This window comes from Schistocerca serialis, unplaced genomic scaffold (genome assembly GCF_023864345.2).
Source record: "Schistocerca serialis cubense isolate TAMUIC-IGC-003099 unplaced genomic scaffold, iqSchSeri2.2 HiC_scaffold_979, whole genome shotgun sequence".
Lineage (NCBI taxonomy): Eukaryota > Metazoa > Arthropoda > Insecta > Orthoptera > Acrididae > Schistocerca > Schistocerca serialis.
In genome coordinates this window covers 19,073-39,253 of record NW_026048605.1, presented here as the reverse complement: position 1 = coordinate 39,253, position 20,181 = coordinate 19,073, and the positions used below count along the sequence as shown (strand labels likewise).

The 20,181-nt window shown below is 54.1% G+C and overlaps 31 non-coding genes across 31 annotated transcripts; all 31 read right to left on the bottom strand.

The window, feature by feature from the left end:
* Positions 1-371: 371 nt before the first annotated feature.
* Trnae-cuc (transfer RNA glutamic acid (anticodon CUC)) lies at positions 372-443 on the bottom strand. The gene has a single exon. It is a non-coding gene; the product is annotated as a tRNA-Glu (tRNA).
* Positions 444-888: 445 nt separating this feature from the next.
* Trnal-uag (transfer RNA leucine (anticodon UAG)) lies at positions 889-970 on the bottom strand. Its single transcript has one exon. It is a non-coding gene; the product is annotated as a tRNA-Leu (tRNA).
* A 735-nt stretch (positions 971-1,705) lies between these two features.
* On the bottom strand, positions 1,706-1,777 carry Trnah-gug (transfer RNA histidin (anticodon GUG)). The gene has a single exon. It is a non-coding gene; the product is annotated as a tRNA-His (tRNA).
* Positions 1,778-2,157: 380 nt separating this feature from the next.
* On the bottom strand, positions 2,158-2,229 carry Trnae-cuc (transfer RNA glutamic acid (anticodon CUC)). The gene has a single exon. It is a non-coding gene; the product is annotated as a tRNA-Glu (tRNA).
* Positions 2,230-2,674: 445 nt separating this feature from the next.
* Positions 2,675-2,756, bottom strand: Trnal-uag (transfer RNA leucine (anticodon UAG)). Its single transcript has one exon. It is a non-coding gene; the product is annotated as a tRNA-Leu (tRNA).
* A 735-nt stretch (positions 2,757-3,491) lies between these two features.
* Trnah-gug (transfer RNA histidin (anticodon GUG)) lies at positions 3,492-3,563 on the bottom strand. The gene has a single exon. It is a non-coding gene; the product is annotated as a tRNA-His (tRNA).
* A 380-nt stretch (positions 3,564-3,943) lies between these two features.
* Positions 3,944-4,015, bottom strand: Trnae-cuc (transfer RNA glutamic acid (anticodon CUC)). Its single transcript has one exon. It is a non-coding gene; the product is annotated as a tRNA-Glu (tRNA).
* Positions 4,016-4,460: 445 nt separating this feature from the next.
* On the bottom strand, positions 4,461-4,542 carry Trnal-uag (transfer RNA leucine (anticodon UAG)). The gene has a single exon. It is a non-coding gene; the product is annotated as a tRNA-Leu (tRNA).
* Positions 4,543-7,063: 2,521 nt separating this feature from the next.
* Positions 7,064-7,135, bottom strand: Trnah-gug (transfer RNA histidin (anticodon GUG)). The gene has a single exon. It is a non-coding gene; the product is annotated as a tRNA-His (tRNA).
* A 386-nt stretch (positions 7,136-7,521) lies between these two features.
* Trnae-cuc (transfer RNA glutamic acid (anticodon CUC)) lies at positions 7,522-7,593 on the bottom strand. The gene has a single exon. It is a non-coding gene; the product is annotated as a tRNA-Glu (tRNA).
* Positions 7,594-8,041: 448 nt separating this feature from the next.
* On the bottom strand, positions 8,042-8,123 carry Trnal-uag (transfer RNA leucine (anticodon UAG)). Its single transcript has one exon. It is a non-coding gene; the product is annotated as a tRNA-Leu (tRNA).
* A 739-nt stretch (positions 8,124-8,862) lies between these two features.
* Positions 8,863-8,938, bottom strand: Trnah-gug (transfer RNA histidin (anticodon GUG)). The gene is given in 2 exon segments: positions 8,863-8,897; positions 8,902-8,938. It is a non-coding gene; the product is annotated as a tRNA-His (tRNA).
* A 380-nt stretch (positions 8,939-9,318) lies between these two features.
* On the bottom strand, positions 9,319-9,390 carry Trnae-cuc (transfer RNA glutamic acid (anticodon CUC)). Its single transcript has one exon. It is a non-coding gene; the product is annotated as a tRNA-Glu (tRNA).
* A 444-nt stretch (positions 9,391-9,834) lies between these two features.
* On the bottom strand, positions 9,835-9,916 carry Trnal-uag (transfer RNA leucine (anticodon UAG)). The gene has a single exon. It is a non-coding gene; the product is annotated as a tRNA-Leu (tRNA).
* Positions 9,917-10,652: 736 nt separating this feature from the next.
* On the bottom strand, positions 10,653-10,724 carry Trnah-gug (transfer RNA histidin (anticodon GUG)). The gene has a single exon. It is a non-coding gene; the product is annotated as a tRNA-His (tRNA).
* Positions 10,725-11,104: 380 nt separating this feature from the next.
* On the bottom strand, positions 11,105-11,176 carry Trnae-cuc (transfer RNA glutamic acid (anticodon CUC)). The gene has a single exon. It is a non-coding gene; the product is annotated as a tRNA-Glu (tRNA).
* A 445-nt stretch (positions 11,177-11,621) lies between these two features.
* Trnal-uag (transfer RNA leucine (anticodon UAG)) lies at positions 11,622-11,703 on the bottom strand. Its single transcript has one exon. It is a non-coding gene; the product is annotated as a tRNA-Leu (tRNA).
* A 736-nt stretch (positions 11,704-12,439) lies between these two features.
* On the bottom strand, positions 12,440-12,511 carry Trnah-gug (transfer RNA histidin (anticodon GUG)). Its single transcript has one exon. It is a non-coding gene; the product is annotated as a tRNA-His (tRNA).
* Positions 12,512-12,891: 380 nt separating this feature from the next.
* Trnae-cuc (transfer RNA glutamic acid (anticodon CUC)) lies at positions 12,892-12,963 on the bottom strand. Its single transcript has one exon. It is a non-coding gene; the product is annotated as a tRNA-Glu (tRNA).
* Positions 12,964-13,408: 445 nt separating this feature from the next.
* On the bottom strand, positions 13,409-13,490 carry Trnal-uag (transfer RNA leucine (anticodon UAG)). The gene has a single exon. It is a non-coding gene; the product is annotated as a tRNA-Leu (tRNA).
* A 736-nt stretch (positions 13,491-14,226) lies between these two features.
* Positions 14,227-14,298, bottom strand: Trnah-gug (transfer RNA histidin (anticodon GUG)). The gene has a single exon. It is a non-coding gene; the product is annotated as a tRNA-His (tRNA).
* A 380-nt stretch (positions 14,299-14,678) lies between these two features.
* On the bottom strand, positions 14,679-14,750 carry Trnae-cuc (transfer RNA glutamic acid (anticodon CUC)). The gene has a single exon. It is a non-coding gene; the product is annotated as a tRNA-Glu (tRNA).
* A 445-nt stretch (positions 14,751-15,195) lies between these two features.
* Trnal-uag (transfer RNA leucine (anticodon UAG)) lies at positions 15,196-15,277 on the bottom strand. Its single transcript has one exon. It is a non-coding gene; the product is annotated as a tRNA-Leu (tRNA).
* A 736-nt stretch (positions 15,278-16,013) lies between these two features.
* Trnah-gug (transfer RNA histidin (anticodon GUG)) lies at positions 16,014-16,085 on the bottom strand. Its single transcript has one exon. It is a non-coding gene; the product is annotated as a tRNA-His (tRNA).
* Positions 16,086-16,465: 380 nt separating this feature from the next.
* Trnae-cuc (transfer RNA glutamic acid (anticodon CUC)) lies at positions 16,466-16,537 on the bottom strand. The gene has a single exon. It is a non-coding gene; the product is annotated as a tRNA-Glu (tRNA).
* Positions 16,538-16,982: 445 nt separating this feature from the next.
* Trnal-uag (transfer RNA leucine (anticodon UAG)) lies at positions 16,983-17,064 on the bottom strand. Its single transcript has one exon. It is a non-coding gene; the product is annotated as a tRNA-Leu (tRNA).
* Positions 17,065-17,800: 736 nt separating this feature from the next.
* Trnah-gug (transfer RNA histidin (anticodon GUG)) lies at positions 17,801-17,872 on the bottom strand. Its single transcript has one exon. It is a non-coding gene; the product is annotated as a tRNA-His (tRNA).
* Positions 17,873-18,252: 380 nt separating this feature from the next.
* Trnae-cuc (transfer RNA glutamic acid (anticodon CUC)) lies at positions 18,253-18,324 on the bottom strand. The gene has a single exon. It is a non-coding gene; the product is annotated as a tRNA-Glu (tRNA).
* Positions 18,325-18,769: 445 nt separating this feature from the next.
* Trnal-uag (transfer RNA leucine (anticodon UAG)) lies at positions 18,770-18,851 on the bottom strand. The gene has a single exon. It is a non-coding gene; the product is annotated as a tRNA-Leu (tRNA).
* A 736-nt stretch (positions 18,852-19,587) lies between these two features.
* On the bottom strand, positions 19,588-19,659 carry Trnah-gug (transfer RNA histidin (anticodon GUG)). Its single transcript has one exon. It is a non-coding gene; the product is annotated as a tRNA-His (tRNA).
* Positions 19,660-20,039: 380 nt separating this feature from the next.
* On the bottom strand, positions 20,040-20,111 carry Trnae-cuc (transfer RNA glutamic acid (anticodon CUC)). The gene has a single exon. It is a non-coding gene; the product is annotated as a tRNA-Glu (tRNA).
* Positions 20,112-20,181: the final 70 nt, after the last annotated feature.

Sequence of the window (20,181 nt, the reverse complement as noted above, 5' to 3'; positions counted from 1 at the left end):
GGAGGCGCCCGCGAAGGCAGCTGGCTGTAATGCAAGTGGCGATACCCAGCAAAGCCTAGGCCAAGGTGTACGCCACAGCAGTGTCAGACACGGTCTCCATCACATGTATACGAGCAAATGAACGTGCCTGCGCTGTCAGGACACTAACTACAGTGGTTAGCTGCATTCACCTCCGTGGCAATGTCTTGCAGTCCCCCAAGCCTCTTGACTACAGGTATGTGGCTGGATAACAAGTGGATAGACGCTTCATCTCTCTCGCCGTCAGGTGTTGCCGTGAATCATACTTAACGTAGCTTTCTGCACGCGTCAGCGTAGCGTCAGTCGAGCAAAGTCGAGACAAGTCGCATAAGAGGAGCAACAAAAACGCGCAATTCCGGTACCGGGAATCGAACCCGGGCCTCCTGGGTGAGAGCCAGGTATCCTAGCCACTAGACCACACCGGATAACGACGGCAGTGCTCTTTCCAGCGAACGCAGCAGCCACGCACGGTTAACTGACGACAACTGTAAAAAATCCACTCTCTCGCGTTATAGAACGGCGTGCTCCGGACGCATTTCGTGGAGACGAACGCCAGCAATGATGAGAGCAAAAGGTGCCTACAAATGCTGTCGTTGCACCACGCACTGTTCTACGACCATTCACCAAGCAGACGCTCACGCCTTGTTGTGCTGCTTCCTTTGCGGGCAATGAGTGCATCTGCCTTCGACACAGGAAACATTACACGCTTGGCAGCTGTGGGATTGGAACCCACGCCTCCGAAGAGAATGGTGCCTGACACCAGCGCCTTAGACCGCTCGGCCACGCTACCTACACAACACGCGCGTCACAAGAGCTGCGTCCTACCCCACGAGAACACACCGCAACGGCACAAAAATGAGACGTAAAAAGTGGCAACGGTGGGATTCGAACCCACGCCTCCGAAGAGACTGGTGCCTAAAACCAGCGCCTTAGACCGCTCGGCCACGTTACCGTTGCAGCAGCAGCGGCAAAACGTTTCCTTTGTACTACAAAGATCACTTCGAAATGGAAGTATCTTGGCATGTATTTCCACTGCTCTCCCACTGGAAGCGTCCCTTTAGGCCATCCACAGCAAGAAAAAGCCGTGCCCGCCGCATGGTAGCGACGCCACTTGTCTGTAGCTGTCGCAGTTAAGGAGACAGCGTCAAGAGACGTTTTCGTGCCGTGACCAGGTTTCGAACCTGGGCTTTCCGTAACCACTAAATTATCGTAGCTGTAACTGTCAGGCGGAGCTAGAATGCTCCATGTGTCAAACATATGTGAGCTCAAGGAGGTTACACTTGAAGAAAAAGCGGCAGGTTAACGCGATCACAGCGAAACCCCCGACAGCTACAGGACTCGAAACCGCGCCAACAGAGAGACTGGTGCCTTAAACCAGCGCCTTAAAGCGCTCGGCCACGCTACATGCGCTGCTTGGTGCGCCAGTGTTCCTAGCATTTGTACAAACAGTGCACGCCACAGCTTCCTGTTCTGCTGGGACTGGCTGCTCATCCATCGCACTTCAAACAACTGCCCTTTTCGACTACAGAGAGCAGCGGACGTCTGCGCTCTGGGAGGCGACATTACGTGTTGGGGATGAAGTGGTAGTGCAAACTGCGGCCTGCGGAACACGAGTGAAAAAATCAAGAGAGTACTGTCATTTCGAGTACTCGTCATTGCAACGGCAGCAAGGCAAAACTTTCAAAATTGCCGTGACCAGGATTCGAACCTGGGTTATTGCGGCCACAACGCAATGTCCTAACCACTAGACGATCACGGCCATGGCCACGGAGGCGCCCGCGAAGGCAGCTGGCTGTAATGCAAGTGGCGATACCCAGCAAAGCCTAGGCCAAGGTGTACGCCACAGCAGTGTCAGACACGGTCTCCATCACATGTATACGAGCAAATGAACGTGCCTGCGCTGTCAGGACACTAACTACAGTGGTTAGCTGCATTCACCTCCGTGGCAATGTCTTGCAGTCCCCCAAGCCTCTTGACTACAGGTATGTGGCTGGATAACAAGTGGATAGACGCTTCATCTCTCTCGCCGTCAGGTGTTGCCGTGAATCATACTTAACGTAGCTTTCTGCACGCGTCAGCGTAGCGTCAGTCGAGCAAAGTCGAGACAAGTCGCATAAGAGGAGCAACAAAAACGCGCAATTCCGGTACCGGGAATCGAACCCGGGCCTCCTGGGTGAGAGCCAGGTATCCTAGCCACTAGACCACACCGGATAACGACGGCAGTGCTCTTTCCAGCGAACGCAGCAGCCACGCACGGTTAACTGACGACAACTGTAAAAAATCCACTCTCTCGCGTTATAGAACGGCGTGCTCCGGACGCATTTCGTGGAGACGAACGCCAGCAATGATGAGAGCAAAAGGTGCCTACAAATGCTGTCGTTGCACCACGCACTGTTCTACGACCATTCACCAAGCAGACGCTCACGCCTTGTTGTGCTGCTTCCTTTGCGGGCAATGAGTGCATCTGCCTTCGACACAGGAAACATTACACGCTTGGCAGCTGTGGGATTGGAACCCACGCCTCCGAAGAGAATGGTGCCTGACACCAGCGCCTTAGACCGCTCGGCCACGCTACCTACACAACACGCGCGTCACAAGAGCTGCGTCCTACCCCACGAGAACACACCGCAACGGCACAAAAATGAGACGTAAAAAGTGGCAACGGTGGGATTCGAACCCACGCCTCCGAAGAGACTGGTGCCTAAAACCAGCGCCTTAGACCGCTCGGCCACGTTACCGTTGCAGCAGCAGCGGCAAAACGTTTCCTTTGTACTACAAAGATCACTTCGAAATGGAAGTATCTTGGCATGTATTTCCACTGCTCTCCCACTGGAAGCGTCCCTTTAGGCCATCCACAGCAAGAAAAAGCCGTGCCCGCCGCATGGTAGCGACGCCACTTGTCTGTAGCTGTCGCAGTTAAGGAGACAGCGTCAAGAGACGTTTTCGTGCCGTGACCAGGTTTCGAACCTGGGCTTTCCGTAACCACTAAATTATCGTAGCTGTAACTGTCAGGCGGAGCTAGAATGCTCCATGTGTCAAACATATGTGAGCTCAAGGAGGTTACACTTGAAGAAAAAGCGGCAGGTTAACGCGATCACAGCGAAACCCCCGACAGCTACAGGACTCGAAACCGCGCCAACAGAGAGACTGGTGCCTTAAACCAGCGCCTTAAAGCGCTCGGCCACGCTACATGCGCTGCTTGGTGCGCCAGTGTTCCTAGCATTTGTACAAACAGTGCACGCCACAGCTTCCTGTTCTGCTGGGACTGGCTGCTCATCCATCGCACTTCAAACAACTGCCCTTTTCGACTACAGAGAGCAGCGGACGTCTGCGCTCTGGGAGGCGACATTACGTGTTGGGGATGAAGTGGTAGTGCAAACTGCGGCCTGCGGAACACGAGTGAAAAAATCAAGAGAGTACTGTCATTTCGAGTACTCGTCATTGCAACGGCAGCAAGGCAAAACTTTCAAAATTGCCGTGACCAGGATTCGAACCTGGGTTATTGCGGCCACAACGCAATGTCCTAACCACTAGACGATCACGGCCATGGCCACGGAGGCGCCCGCGAAGGCAGCTGGCTGTAATGCAAGTGGCGATACCCAGCAAAGCCTAGGCCAAGGTGTACGCCACAGCAGTGTCAGACACGGTCTCCATCACATGTATACGAGCAAATGAACGTGCCTGCGCTGTCAGGACACTAACTACAGTGGTTAGCTGCATTCACCTCCGTGGCAATGTCTTGCAGTCCCCCAAGCCTCTTGACTACAGGTATGTGGCTGGATAACAAGTGGATAGACGCTTCATCTCTCTCGCCGTCAGGTGTTGCCGTGAATCATACTTAACGTAGCTTTCTGCACGCGTCAGCGTAGCGTCAGTCGAGCAAAGTCGAGACAAGTCGCATAAGAGGAGCAACAAAAACGCGCAATTCCGGTACCGGGAATCGAACCCGGGCCTCCTGGGTGAGAGCCAGGTATCCTAGCCACTAGACCACACCGGATAACGACGGCAGTGCTCTTTCCAGCGAACGCAGCAGCCACGCACGGTTAACTGACGACAACTGTAAAAAATCCACTCTCTCGCGTTATAGAACGGCGTGCTCCGGACGCATTTCGTGGAGACGAACGCCAGCAATGATGAGAGCAAAAGGTGCCTACAAATGCTGTCGTTGCACCACGCACTGTTCTACGACCATTCACCAAGCAGACGCTCACGCCTTGTTGTGCTGCTTCCTTTGCGGGCAATGAGTGCATCTGCCTTCGACACAGGAAACATTACACGCTTGGCAGCTGTGGGATTGGAACCCACGCCTCCGAAGAGAATGGTGCCTGACACCAGCGCCTTAGACCGCTCGGCCACGCTACCTACACAACACGCGCGTCACAAGAGCTGCGTCCTACCCCACGAGAACACACCGCAACGGCACAAAAATGAGACGTAAAAAGTGGCAACGGTGGGATTCGAACCCACGCCTCCGAAGAGACTGGTGCCTAAAACCAGCGCCTTAGACCGCTCGGCCACGTTACCGTTGCAGCAGCAGCGGCAAAACGTTTCCTTTGTACTACAAAGATCACTTCGAAATGGAAGTATCTTGGCATGTATTTCCACTGCTCTCCCACTGGAAGCGTCCCTTTAGGCCATCCACAGCAAGAAAAAGCCGTGCCCGCCGCATGGTAGCGACGCCACTTGTCTGTAGCTGTCGCAGTTAAGGAGACAGCGTCAAGAGACGTTTTCGTGCCGTGACCAGGTTTCGAACCTGGGCTTTCCGTAACCACTAAATTATCGTAGCTGTAACTGTCAGGCGGAGCTAGAATGCTCCATGTGTCAAACATATGTGAGCTCAAGGAGGTTACACTTGAAGAAAAAGCGGCAGGTTAACGCGATCACAGCGAAACCCCCGACAGCTACAGGACTCGAAACCGCGCCAACAGAGAGACTGGTGCCTTAAACCAGCGCCTTAAAGCGCTCGGCCACGCTACATGCGCTGCTTGGTGCGCCAGTGTTCCTAGCATTTGTACAAACAGTGCACGCCACAGCTTCCTGTTCTGCTGGGACTGGCTGCTCATCCATCGCACTTCAAACAACTGCCCTTTTCGACTACAGAGAGCAGCGGACGTCTGCGCTCTGGGAGGCGACATTACGTGTTGGGGATGAAGTGGTAGTGCAAACTGCGGCCTGCGGAACACGAGTGAAAAAATCAAGAGAGTACTGTCATTTCGAGTACTCGTCATTGCAACGGCAGCAAGGCAAAACTTTCAAAATTGCCGTGACCAGGATTCGAACCTGGGTTATTGCGGCCACAACGCAATGTCCTAACCACTAGACGCCACGGAGGCGCCCGCGAAGGCAAGCTGGCTGGAATGCAAGTGGCGATACCCAGCAAAGCCTAGGCAAGGTGTACGCCACAGCAGTGTCAGACACGGTCTCTCATCACATGTATACGAGCAAATGAACGTGCCTGCGCTGTCAGGACACTAACTACAGTGGTTAGCTGCATTCACCTCCGTGGCAATGTCTTGCAGTCCCCCAAGCCTCTTGACCTACAGGTATGTGGCTGGATAACAAGTGGATAGACGCTTCATCTCTCTCGCCGTCAGGTGTTGCCGTGAATCATACTTAACGTAGCTTTCTGCACGCGTCAGCGTAGCGTCAGTCGAGCAAAGTCGAGACAAGTCGCATAAGAGGAGCAACAAAAACGCGCAATTCCGGTACCGGGAATCGAACCCGGGCCTCCTGGGTGAGAGCCAGTATCCTAGCCACTAGACCTACACCGGATAACGACGGCAGTGCTCTTTCCAGCGAACGCAGCAGCCACGCACGGTTAACTGACGACAACTGTAAAAAATCCACTCTCTCGCGTTATAGAACGGCGTGCTCCGGACGCATTTCGTGGGAGACGAACGGCCAGCAATGATGAGAGCAAAAGGTGCCTACAAATGCTGTCGTTGCACCACGCACTGTTTCTACGACCATTCACCAAGCAGACGCTCACGCCTTGTTGTGGCTGCTTCCTTTGCGGGCAATGAGTGCATCTGCCTTCGACACAGGAGACATTACTACGCTTGGCAGCTGTGGGATTGGAACCCACGCCTCCGAAGAGAATGGTGCCTGACACCAGCGCCTTAGACCGCTCGGCCACGCTACCTACACAACACGCGCGTCACAAGAGCTGCGTCCTACCCCACGAGAACACACCGCAACGGCACAAAAATGAGACGTAAAAAGTGGCAACGGTGGGATTCGAACCCACGCCTCCGAAGAGACTGGTGCCTAAAAACCAGCGCCTTAGACCGCTCGGCCACGTTACCGTTGCAGCAGCAGCGGCAAAACGTTTCCTTTGAGTACTACAAAGATCACTTCGAAATGGAAGTATCTTGGCATGTATTTCCACTGCTCTCCCACTGGAAGCGTCCCTTTAGGCCATCCACAGCAAGAAAAAGCCGTGCCCGCCGCATGGTAGCGACGCCACTTGTCTGTAGCTGTCGCAGTTAAGAGACAGCGTCAAGAGACGTTTTCGTGCCGTGACCAGGTTTCGAACCTGGGCTTTCCGTAACCACTAAATATCGTAGCTGTAAACTGTCAGGCGGAGCTAGAATGCTCCATGTGTCAAACATATGTGAGCGCTCAAGGAGGTTACACTTGAAGAAAAAGCGGCAGGTTAACGCGATCACAGCGAAACCCCCGACAGCTACAGACTCGAAACCGCGCCAACAGAGAGACTGGTGCCTTAAACCAGCGCCTTAAAAGCGCTCGGCCACGCTACATGCGCTGCTTGGTGCGCCAGTGTTCCTAGCATTTGTACAAACAGTGCACGCCACAGCTTCCTGTTCTGCTGGGACTGGCTGCTCATCCATCGCACTTCAAAACAACTGCCCTTTTCGACTACAGAGAGCAGCGGACGTCTGCCGCTCTGGGAGGCGACATTACGTGTTGGGGATGAAGTGTAGTGCAAACTGCGGCCTGCGGAACACGAGTGAAAAAAATCAAGAGAGTACTGTCATTTCGAGTACTCGTCATTGCAACGGCAGCAAGGCAAAACTTTCAAAATTGCCGTGACCAGGATTCGAACCTGGGTTATTGCGGCCACAACGCAATGTCCTAACCACTAGACGATCACGGCCATGGCCACGGAGGCGCCCGCGAGAAGGCAGCTGGCTGGAATGCAAGTGGCGATACCCAGCAAAGCCTAGGCCAAGGTGTACGCCACAGCAGTGTCAGACACGGTCTCCCATCACATGTATACGAGCAAATGAACGTGCCTGCGCTGTCAGGACACTAACTACAGTGGTTAGCTGCATTCACCCTCCGTGGCAATGTCTTGCAGTCCCCCAAGCCTCTTGACTACAGGTATGTGGCTGGATAACAAAGTGGATAGACGCTTCATCTCTCTCGCCGTCAGGTGTTGCCGTGAATCATACTTAAACGTAGCTTTCTGCACGCGTCAGCGTAGCGTCAGTCGAGCAAAGTCGAGACAAGTCGCATAAGAGGAGCAACAAAAACGCGCAATTCCGGTACCGGGAATCGAACCCGGGCCTCCTGGGTGAGAGCCAGGTATCCTAGCCACTAGACCACACCGGATAACGACGGCAGTGCTCTTTCCAGCGAACGCAGCAGCCCACGCACGGTTAACTGACGACAACTGTAAAAAATCCACTCTCTCGCGTTATAGAACGGCGTGCTCCGGACGCATTTCGTGGAGACGAACGCCAGCAATGATGAGAGCAAAAGGTGCCTACAAATGCTGTCGTTGCACCACGCACTGTTCTACGACCATTCACCAAGCAGACGCTCACGCCTTGTTGTGCTGCTTCCTTTGCGGGCAATGAGTGCATCTGCCTTCGACACAGGAGACATTAACACGCTTGGCAGCTGTGGGATTGGAACCCACGCCTCCGAAGAGAATGGTGCCTGACACCAGCGCCTAGACCGCTCGGCCACGCTACCTACACAACACGCGCGTTCACAAGAGCTGCGTCTCTACCCCACGAGAACACACCGCAACGGCACAAAAATGAGACGTAAAAAGTGGCAACGGTGGGATTCGAACCCACGCCTCCGAAGAGACTGGTGCCTAAAACCAGCGCCTTAGACCGCTCGGCCACGTTACCGTTGCAGCAGCAGCGGCAAAACGTTTCCTTTGTACTACAAAGATCACTTCGAAATGGAAGTATCTTGCATGTATTTCCACTGCTCTCCCACTGGAAGCGTCCCCTTTAGGCCATCCACAGCAAGAAAAAGCCGTGCCCGCCGCATGGTAGCGACGCCCACTTGTCTGTAGCTGTCGCAGTTAAGGAGACAGCGGTCAAGAGACTTTTTCGTGCCGTGACCAGGTTTCGAACCTGGGCTTTCCCGTAACCACTAAATTATCGTAGCTGTAACTGTCAGGCGAGCTAGAATGCTCCATGTGTCAAACATATGTGAGCTCAAGGAGGTTACACTTGAAGAAAAAGCGGCAGGTTAACGCGATCACAGCGAAACCCCCGACAGCTACAGGACTCGAAACCCGCGCCAACAGAGAGACTGGTGCCTTAAACAGCGCCTTAAAGCGCTCGGCCACGCTACATGCGCTGCTTGGTGCGCCAGTGTTCCTAGCATTTGTACAAACAGTGCACGCCACAGCTTCCTGGTTCTGCTGGGACTGGCTGCTCATCCATCGCACTTCAAACAACTGCCCTTTTCGACTACAGAGAGCAGCGGACGTCTGCGCTCTGGGAGGCGACATTACGTGTTGGGATGAAGTGGTAGTGCAAACTGCGGCCTGCGGAACACGAGTGAAAAAAATCAAGAGAGGTACTGTCATTTCGAGTACTCGTCATTGCAACGGCAGCAAGGCAAAACTTTCAAAATTGCCGTGACCAGGATTCGAACCTGGGTTATTGCGGCCACACACAACGCAATGTCCTAACCACTAGACGATCACGGCCATGGCCACGGAGGCGCCCGCGAAGGCAGCTGGCTGGAATGCAAGTGGCGATACCCAGCAAAGCCTAGGCCAAGGTGTACGCCACAGCAGTGTCAGACACGGTCTCCATCACATGTATACGAGCAAATGAACGTGCCTGCGCTGTCAGGACACTAACTACAGTGGTTAGCTGCATTCACCTCCGTGGCAATGTCTTGCAGTCCCCCAAGCCTCTTGACTACAGGTATGTGGCTGGATAACAAGTGGATAGACGCTTCATCTCTCTCGCCGTCAGGTGTTGCCGTGAATCATACTTAACGTAGCTTTCTGCACGCGTCAGCGTAGCGTCAGTCGAGCAAAGTCGAGACAAGTCGCATAAGAGGAGCAACAAAAACGCGCAATTCCGGTACCGGGAATCGAACCCGGGCCTCCTGGGTGAGAGCCAGGTATCCTAGCCACTAGACCACACCGGATAACGACGGCAGTGCTCTTTCCAGCGAACGCAGCAGCCACGCACGGTTAACTGACGACAACTGTAAAAAATCCACTCTCTCGCGTTATAGAACGGCGTGCTCCGGACGCATTTCGTGGAGACGAACGCCAGCAATGATGAGAGCAAAAGTGCCTACAAATGCTGTCGTTGCACCACGCACTGTTCTACGACCATTCACCAAGCAGACGCTCACGCCTTGTTGTGCTGCTTCCTTTGCGGGCAATGAGTGCATCTGCCTTCGACACAGGAGACATTACACGCTTGGCAGCTGTGGGATTGGAACCCACGCCTCCGAAGAGAATGGTGCCTGACACCAGCGCCTTAGACCGCTCGGCCACGCTACCTACACAACACGCGCGTCACAAGAGCTGCGTCCTACCCCACGAGAACACACCGCAACGGCACAAAAATGAGACGTAAAAAGTGGCAACGGTGGGATTCGAACCCACGCCTCCGAAGAGACTGGTGCCTAAAACCAGCGCCTTAGACCGCTCGGCCACGTTACCGTTGCAGCAGCAGCGGCAAAACGTTTCCTTTGTACTACAAAGATCACTTCGAAATGGAAGTATCTTGGCATGTATTTCCACTGCTCTCCCACTGGAAGCGTCCCTTTAGGCCATCCACAGCAAGAAAAAGCCGTGCCCGCCGCATGGTAGCGACGCCACTTGTCTGTAGCTGTCGCAGTTAAGGAGACAGCGTCAAGAGACGTTTTCGTGCCGTGACCAGGTTTCGAACCTGGGCTTTCCGTAACCACTAAATTATCGTAGCTGTAACTGTCAGGCGGAGCTAGAATGCTCCATGTGTCAAACATATGTGAGCTCAAGGAGGTTACACTTGAAGAAAAAGCGGCAGGTTAACGCGATCACAGCGAAACCCCCGACAGCTACAGGACTCGAAACCGCGCCAACAGAGAGACTGGTGCCTTAAACCAGCGCCTTAAAGCGCTCGGCCACGCTACATGCGCTGCTTGGTGCGCCAGTGTTCCTAGCATTTGTACAAACAGTGCACGCCACAGCTTCCTGTTCTGCTGGGACTGGCTGCTCATCCATCGCACTTCAAACAACTGCCCTTTTCGACTACAGAGAGCAGCGGACGTCTGCGCTCTGGGAGGCGACATTACGTGTTGGGGATGAAGTGGTAGTGCAAACTGCGGCCTGCGGAACACGAGTGAAAAAAATCAAGAGAGTACTGTCATTTCGAGTACTCGTCATTGCAACGGCAGCAAGGCAAAACTTTCAAAATTGCCGTGACCAGGATTCGAACCTGGGTTATTGCGGCCACAACGCAATGTCCTAACCACTAGACGATCACGGCCATGGCCACGGAGGCGCCCGCGAAGGCAGCTGGCTGGAATGCAAGTGGCGATACCCAGCAAAGCCTAGGCCAAGGTGTACGCCACAGCAGTGTCAGACACGGTCTCCATCACATGTATACGAGCAAATGAACGTGCCTGCGCTGTCAGGACACTAACTACAGTGGTTAGCTGCATTCACCTCCGTGGCAATGTCTTGCAGTCCCCCAAGCCTCTTGACTACAGGTATGTGGCTGGATAACAAGTGGATAGACGCTTCATCTCTCTCGCCGTCAGGTGTTGCCGTGAATCATACTTAACGTAGCTTTCTGCACGCGTCAGCGTAGCGTCAGTCGAGCAAAGTCGAGACAAGTCGCATAAGAGGAGCAACAAAAACGCGCAATTCCGGTACCGGGAATCGAACCCGGGCCTCCTGGGTGAGAGCCAGGTATCCTAGCCACTAGACCACACCGGATAACGACGGCAGTGCTCTTTCCAGCGAACGCAGCAGCCACGCACGGTTAACTGACGACAACTGTAAAAAATCCACTCTCTCGCGTTATAGAACGGCGTGCTCCGGACGCATTTCGTGGAGACGAACGCCAGCAATGATGAGAGCAAAAGGTGCCTACAAATGCTGTCGTTGCACCACGCACTGTTCTACGACCATTCACCAAGCAGACGCTCACGCCTTGTTGTGCTGCTTCCTTTGCGGGCAATGAGTGCATCTGCCTTCGACACAGGAGACATTACACGCTTGGCAGCTGTGGGATTGGAACCCACGCCTCCGAAGAGAATGGTGCCTGACACCAGCGCCTTAGACCGCTCGGCCACGCTACCTACACAACACGCGCGTCACAAGAGCTGCGTCCTACCCCACGAGAACACACCGCAACGGCACAAAAATGAGACGTAAAAAGTGGCAACGGTGGGATTCGAACCCACGCCTCCGAAGAGACTGGTGCCTAAAACCAGCGCCTTAGACCGCTCGGCCACGTTACCGTTGCAGCAGCAGCGGCAAAACGTTTCCTTTGTACTACAAAGATCACTTCGAAATGGAAGTATCTTGGCATGTATTTCCACTGCTCTCCCACTGGAAGCGTCCCTTTAGGCCATCCACAGCAAGAAAAAGCCGTGCCCGCCGCATGGTAGCGACGCCACTTGTCTGTAGCTGTCGCAGTTAAGGAGACAGCGTCAAGAGACGTTTTCGTGCCGTGACCAGGTTTCGAACCTGGGCTTTCCGTAACCACTAAATTATCGTAGCTGTAACTGTCAGGCGGAGCTAGAATGCTCCATGTGTCAAACATATGTGAGCTCAAGGAGGTTACACTTGAAGAAAAAGCGGCAGGTTAACGCGATCACAGCGAAACCCCCGACAGCTACAGGACTCGAAACCGCGCCAACAGAGAGACTGGTGCCTTAAACCAGCGCCTTAAAGCGCTCGGCCACGCTACATGCGCTGCTTGGTGCGCCAGTGTTCCTAGCATTTGTACAAACAGTGCACGCCACAGCTTCCTGTTCTGCTGGGACTGGCTGCTCATCCATCGCACTTCAAACAACTGCCCTTTTCGACTACAGAGAGCAGCGGACGTCTGCGCTCTGGGAGGCGACATTACGTGTTGGGGATGAAGTGGTAGTGCAAACTGCGGCCTGCGGAACACGAGTGAAAAAAATCAAGAGAGTACTGTCATTTCGAGTACTCGTCATTGCAACGGCAGCAAGGCAAAACTTTCAAAATTGCCGTGACCAGGATTCGAACCTGGGTTATTGCGGCCACAACGCAATGTCCTAACCACTAGACGATCACGGCCATGGCCACGGAGGCGCCCGCGAAGGCAGCTGGCTGGAATGCAAGTGGCGATACCCAGCAAAGCCTAGGCCAAGGTGTACGCCACAGCAGTGTCAGACACGGTCTCCATCACATGTATACGAGCAAATGAACGTGCCTGCGCTGTCAGGACACTAACTACAGTGGTTAGCTGCATTCACCTCCGTGGCAATGTCTTGCAGTCCCCCAAGCCTCTTGACTACAGGTATGTGGCTGGATAACAAGTGGATAGACGCTTCATCTCTCTCGCCGTCAGGTGTTGCCGTGAATCATACTTAACGTAGCTTTCTGCACGCGTCAGCGTAGCGTCAGTCGAGCAAAGTCGAGACAAGTCGCATAAGAGGAGCAACAAAAACGCGCAATTCCGGTACCGGGAATCGAACCCGGGCCTCCTGGGTGAGAGCCAGGTATCCTAGCCACTAGACCACACCGGATAACGACGGCAGTGCTCTTTCCAGCGAACGCAGCAGCCACGCACGGTTAACTGACGACAACTGTAAAAAATCCACTCTCTCGCGTTATAGAACGGCGTGCTCCGGACGCATTTCGTGGAGACGAACGCCAGCAATGATGAGAGCAAAAGGTGCCTACAAATGCTGTCGTTGCACCACGCACTGTTCTACGACCATTCACCAAGCAGACGCTCACGCCTTGTTGTGCTGCTTCCTTTGCGGGCAATGAGTGCATCTGCCTTCGACACAGGAGACATTACACGCTTGGCAGCTGTGGGATTGGAACCCACGCCTCCGAAGAGAATGGTGCCTGACACCAGCGCCTTAGACCGCTCGGCCACGCTACCTACACAACACGCGCGTCACAAGAGCTGCGTCCTACCCCACGAGAACACACCGCAACGGCACAAAAATGAGACGTAAAAAGTGGCAACGGTGGGATTCGAACCCACGCCTCCGAAGAGACTGGTGCCTAAAACCAGCGCCTTAGACCGCTCGGCCACGTTACCGTTGCAGCAGCAGCGGCAAAACGTTTCCTTTGTACTACAAAGATCACTTCGAAATGGAAGTATCTTGGCATGTATTTCCACTGCTCTCCCACTGGAAGCGTCCCTTTAGGCCATCCACAGCAAGAAAAAGCCGTGCCCGCCGCATGGTAGCGACGCCACTTGTCTGTAGCTGTCGCAGTTAAGGAGACAGCGTCAAGAGACGTTTTCGTGCCGTGACCAGGTTTCGAACCTGGGCTTTCCGTAACCACTAAATTATCGTAGCTGTAACTGTCAGGCGGAGCTAGAATGCTCCATGTGTCAAACATATGTGAGCTCAAGGAGGTTACACTTGAAGAAAAAGCGGCAGGTTAACGCGATCACAGCGAAACCCCCGACAGCTACAGGACTCGAAACCGCGCCAACAGAGAGACTGGTGCCTTAAACCAGCGCCTTAAAGCGCTCGGCCACGCTACATGCGCTGCTTGGTGCGCCAGTGTTCCTAGCATTTGTACAAACAGTGCACGCCACAGCTTCCTGTTCTGCTGGGACTGGCTGCTCATCCATCGCACTTCAAACAACTGCCCTTTTCGACTACAGAGAGCAGCGGACGTCTGCGCTCTGGGAGGCGACATTACGTGTTGGGGATGAAGTGGTAGTGCAAACTGCGGCCTGCGGAACACGAGTGAAAAAAATCAAGAGAGTACTGTCATTTCGAGTACTCGTCATTGCAACGGCAGCAAGGCAAAACTTTCAAAATTGCCGTGACCAGGATTCGAACCTGGGTTATTGCGGCCACAACGCAATGTCCTAACCACTAGACGATCACGGCCATGGCCACGGAGGCGCCCGCGAAGGCAGCTGGCTGGAATGCAAGTGGCGATACCCAGCAAAGCCTAGGCCAAGGTGTACGCCACAGCAGTGTCAGACACGGTCTCCATCACATGTATACGAGCAAATGAACGTGCCTGCGCTGTCAGGACACTAACTACAGTGGTTAGCTGCATTCACCTCCGTGGCAATGTCTTGCAGTCCCCCAAGCCTCTTGACTACAGGTATGTGGCTGGATAACAAGTGGATAGACGCTTCATCTCTCTCGCCGTCAGGTGTTGCCGTGAATCATACTTAACGTAGCTTTCTGCACGCGTCAGCGTAGCGTCAGTCGAGCAAAGTCGAGACAAGTCGCATAAGAGGAGCAACAAAAACGCGCAATTCCGGTACCGGGAATCGAACCCGGGCCTCCTGGGTGAGAGCCAGGTATCCTAGCCACTAGACCACACCGGATAACGACGGCAGTGCTCTTTCCAGCGAACGCAGCAGCCACGCACGGTTAACTGACGACAACTGTAAAAAATCCACTCTCTCGCGTTATAGAACGGCGTGCTCCGGACGCATTTCGTGGAGACGAACGCCAGCAATGATGAGAGCAAAAGGTGCCTACAAATGCTGTCGTTGCACCACGCACTGTTCTACGACCATTCACCAAGCAGACGCTCACGCCTTGTTGTGCTGCTTCCTTTGCGGGCAATGAGTGCATCTGCCTTCGACACAGGAGACATTACACGCTTGGCAGCTGTGGGATTGGAACCCACGCCTCCGAAGAGAATGGTGCCTGACACCAGCGCCTTAGACCGCTCGGCCACGCTACCTACACAACACGCGCGTCACAAGAGCTGCGTCCTACCCCACGAGAACACACCGCAACGGCACAAAAATGAGACGTAAAAAGTGGCAACGGTGGGATTCGAACCCACGCCTCCGAAGAGACTGGTGCCTAAAACCAGCGCCTTAGACCGCTCGGCCACGTTACCGTTGCAGCAGCAGCGGCAAAACGTTTCCTTTGTACTACAAAGATCACTTCGAAATGGAAGTATCTTGGCATGTATTTCCACTGCTCTCCCACTGGAAGCGTCCCTTTAGGCCATCCACAGCAAGAAAAAGCCGTGCCCGCCGCATGGTAGCGACGCCACTTGTCTGTAGCTGTCGCAGTTAAGGAGACAGCGTCAAGAGACGTTTTCGTGCCGTGACCAGGTTTCGAACCTGGGCTTTCCGTAACCACTAAATTATCGTAGCTGTAACTGTCAGGCGGAGCTAGAATGCTCCATGTGTCAAACATATGTGAGCTCAAGGAGGTTACACTTGAAGAAAAAGCGGCAGGTTAACGCGATCACAGCGAAACCCCCGACAGCTACAGGACTCGAAACCGCGCCAACAGAGAGACTGGTGCCTTAAACCAGCGCCTTAAAGCGCTCGGCCACGCTACATGCGCTGCTTGGTGCGCCAGTGTTCCTAGCATTTGTACAAACAGTGCACGCCACAGCTTCCTGTTCTGCTGGGACTGGCTGCTCATCCATCGCACTTCAAACAACTGCCCTTTTCGACTACAGAGAGCAGCGGACGTCTGCGCTCTGGGAGGCGACATTACGTGTTGGGGATGAAGTGGTAGTGCAAACTGCGGCCTGCGGAACACGAGTGAAAAAAATCAAGAGAGTACTGTCATTTCGAGTACTCGTCATTGCAACGGCAGCAAGGCAAAACTTTCAAAATTGCCGTGACCAGGATTCGAACCTGGGTTATTGCGGCCACAACGCAATGTCCTAACCACTAGACGATCACGGCCATGGCCACGGAGGCGCCCGCGAAGGCAGCTGGCTGGAATGCAAGTGGCGATACCCAGCAAAGCCTAGGCCAAGGTGTACGCCACAGCAGTGTCAGACACGGTCTCCATCACATGTATACGAGCAAATGAACGTGCCTGCGCTGTCAGGACACTAACTACAGTGGTTAGCTGCATTCACCTCCGTGGCAATGTCTTGCAGTCCCCCAAGCCTCTTGACTACAGGTATGTGGCTGGATAACAAGTGGATAGACGCTTCATCTCTCTCGCCGTCAGGTGTTGCCGTGAATCATACTTAACGTAGCTTTCTGCACGCGTCAGCGTAGCGTCAGTCGAGCAAAGTCGAGACAAGTCGCATAAGAGGAGCAACAAAAACGCGCAATTCCGGTACCGGGAATCGAACCCGGGCCTCCTGGGTGAGAGCCAGGTATCCTAGCCACTAGACCACACCGGATAACGACGGCAGTGCTCTTTCCAGCGAACGCAGCAGCCACGCACGGTTAACTGACGACAACTGTAAAAAATCCACTCTCTCGCGTTATAGAACGGCGTGCTCCGGACGCATTTCGTGGAGACGAACGCCAGCAATGATGAGAGCAAAAGGTGCCTACAAATGCTGTCGTTGCACCACGCACTGTTCTACGACCATTCACCAAGCAGACGCTCACGCCTTGTTGTGCTGCTTCCTTTGCGGGCAATGAGTGCATCTGCCTTCGACACAGGAGACATTACACGCTTGGCAGCTGTGGGATTGGAACCCACGCCTCCGAAGAGAATGGTGCCTGACACCAGCGCCTTAGACCGCTCGGCCACGCTACCTACACAACACGCGCGTCACAAGAGCTGCGTCCTACCCCACGAGAACACACCGCAACGGCACAAAAATGAGACGTAAAAAGTGGCAACGGTGGGATTCGAACCCACGCCTCCGAAGAGACTGGTGCCTAAAACCAGCGCCTTAGACCGCTCGGCCACGTTACCGTTGCAGCAGCAGCGGCAAAACGTTTCCTTTGTACTACAAAGATCACTTCGAAATGGAAGTATCTTGGCATGTATTTCCACTGCTCTCCCACTGGAAGCGTCCCTTTAGGCCATCCACAGCAAGAAAAAGCCGTGCCCGCCGCATGGTAGCGACGCCACTTGTCTGTAGCTGTCGCAGTTAAGGAGACAGCGTCAAGAGACGTTTTCGTGCCGTGACCAGGTTTCGAACCTGGGCTTTCCGTAACCACTAAATTATCGTAGCTGTAACTGTCAGGCGGAGCTAGAATGCTCCATGTGTCAAACATATGTGAGCTCAAGGAGGTTACACTTGAAGAAAAAGCGGCAGGTTAACGCGATCACAGCGAAACCCCCGACAGCTACAGGACTCGAAACCGCGCCAACAGAGAGACTGGTGCCTTAAACCAGCGCCTTAAAGCGCTCGGCCACGCTACATGCGCTGCTTGGTGCGCCAGTGTTCCTAGCATTTGTACAAACAGTGCACGCCACAGCTTCCTGTTCTGCTGGGACTGGCTGCTCATCCATCGCACTTCAAACAACTGCCCTTTTCGACTACAGAGAGCAGCGGACGTCTGCGCTCTGGGAGGCGACATTACGTGTTGGGGATGAAGTGGTAGTGCAAACTGCGGCCTGCGGAACACGAGTGAAAAAAATCAAGAGAGTACTGTCATTTCGAGTACTCGTCATTGCAACGGCAGCAAGGCAAAACTTTCAAAATTGCCGTGACCAGGATTCGAACCTGGGTTATTGCGGCCACAACGCAATGTCCTAACCACTAGACGATCACGGCCATGGCCACGGAGGCGCCCGCGAAGGCAGCTGGCTGGAATGCAAGTGGCGATACCCAGCAAAGCCTAGGCCAAGGTGTACGCCACAGCAGTGTCAGACACGGTCTCCATCACATGTATACGAGCAAATGAACGTGCCTGCGCTGTCAGGACACTAACTACAGTGGTTAGCTGCATTCACCTCCGTGGCAATGTCTTGCAGTCCCCCAAGCCTCTTGACTACAGGTATGTGGCTGGATAACAAGTGGATAGACGCTTCATCTCTCTCGCCGTCAGGTGTTGCCGTGAATCATACTTAACGTAGCTTTCTGCACGCGTCAGCGTAGCGTCAGTCGAGCAAAGTCGAGACAAGTCGCATAAGAGGAGCAACAAAAACGCGCAATTCCGGTACCGGGAATCGAACCCGGGCCTCCTGGGTGAGAGCCAGGTATCCTAGCCACTAGACCACACCGGATAACGACGGCAGTGCTCTTTCCAGCGAACGCAGCAGCCACGCACGGTTAACTGACGACAACTGTAAAAAATCCACTCTCTCGCGTTATAGAACGGCGTGCTCCGGACGCATTTCGTGGAGACGAACGCCAGCAATGATGAGAGCAAAAGGTGCCTACAAATGCTGTCGTTGCACCACGCACTGTTCTACGACCATTCACCAAGCAGACGCTCACGCCTTGTTGTGCTGCTTCCTTTGCGGGCAATGAGTGCATCTGCCTTCGACACAGGAGACATTACACGCTTGGCAGCTGTGGGATTGGAACCCACGCCTCCGAAGAGAATGGTGCCTGACACCAGCGCCTTAGACCGCTCGGCCACGCTACCTACACAACACGCGCGTCACAAGAGCTGCGTCCTACCCCACGAGAACACACCGCAACGGCACAAAAATGAGACGTAAAAAGTGGCAACGGTGGGATTCGAACCCACGCCTCCGAAGAGACTGGTGCCTAAAACCAGCGCCTTAGACCGCTCGGCCACGTTACCGTTGCAGCAGCAGCGGCAAAACGTTTCCTTTGTACTACAAAGATCACTTCGAAATGGAAGTATCTTGGCATGTATTTCCACTGCTCTCCCACTGGAAGCGTCCCTTTAGGCCATCCACAGCAAGAAAAAGCCGTGCCCGCCGCATGGTAGCGACGCCACTTGTCTGTAGCTGTCGCAGTTAAGGAGACAGCGTCAAGAGACGTTTTCGTGCCGTGACCAGGTTTCGAACCTGGGCTTTCCGTAACCACTAAATTATCGTAGCTGTAACTGTCAGGCGGAGCTAGAATGCTCCATGTGTCAAACATATGTGAGCTCAAGGAGGTTACACTTGAAGAAAAAGCGGCAGGTTAACGCGATCACAGCGAAACCCCCGACAGCTACAGGACTCGAAACCGCGCCAACAGAGAGACTGGTGCCTTAAACCAGCGCCTTAAAGCGCTCGGCCACGCTACATGCGCTGCTTGGTGCGCCAGTGTTCCTAGCATTTGTACAAACAGTGCACGCCACAGCTTCCTGTTCTGCTGGGACTGGCTGCTCATCCATCGCACTTCAAACAACTGCCCTTTTCGACTACAGAGAGCAGCGGACGTCTGCGCTCTGGGAGGCGACATTACGTGTTGGGGATGAAGTGGTAGTGCAAACTGCGGCCTGCGGAACACGAGTGAAAAAAATCAAGAGAGTACTGTCATTTCGAGTACTCGTCATTGCAACGGCAGCAAGGCAAAACTTTCAAAATTGCCGTGACCAGGATTCGAACCTGGGTTATTGCGGCCACAACGCAATGTCCTAACCACTAGACGATCACGGCCATGGCCACGGAGGCGCCCGCGAAGGCAGCTGGCTGGAATGCAAGTGGCGATACCCAGCAAAGCCTAGGCCAAGGTGTACGCCACAGCAGTGTCAGACACGGTCTCCATCACATGTATACGAGCAAATGAACGTGCCTGCGCTGTCAGGACACTAACTACAGTGGTTAGCTGCATTCACCTCCGTGGCAATGTCTTGCAGTCCCCCAAGCCTCTTGACTACAGGTATGTGGCTGGATAACAAGTGGATAGACGCTTCATCTCTCTCGCCGTCAGGTGTTGCCGTGAATCATACTTAACGTAGCTTTCTGCACGCGTCAGCGTAGCGTCAGTCGAGCAAAGTCGAGACAAGTCGCATAAGAGGAGCAACAAAAACGCGCAATTCCGGTACCGGGAATCGAACCCGGGCCTCCTGGGTGAGAGCCAGGTATCCTAGCCACTAGACCACACCGGATAACGACGGCAGTGCTCTTTCCAGCGAACGCAGCAGCCACGCACGGTTAACTGACGACAACTGTAAAAAA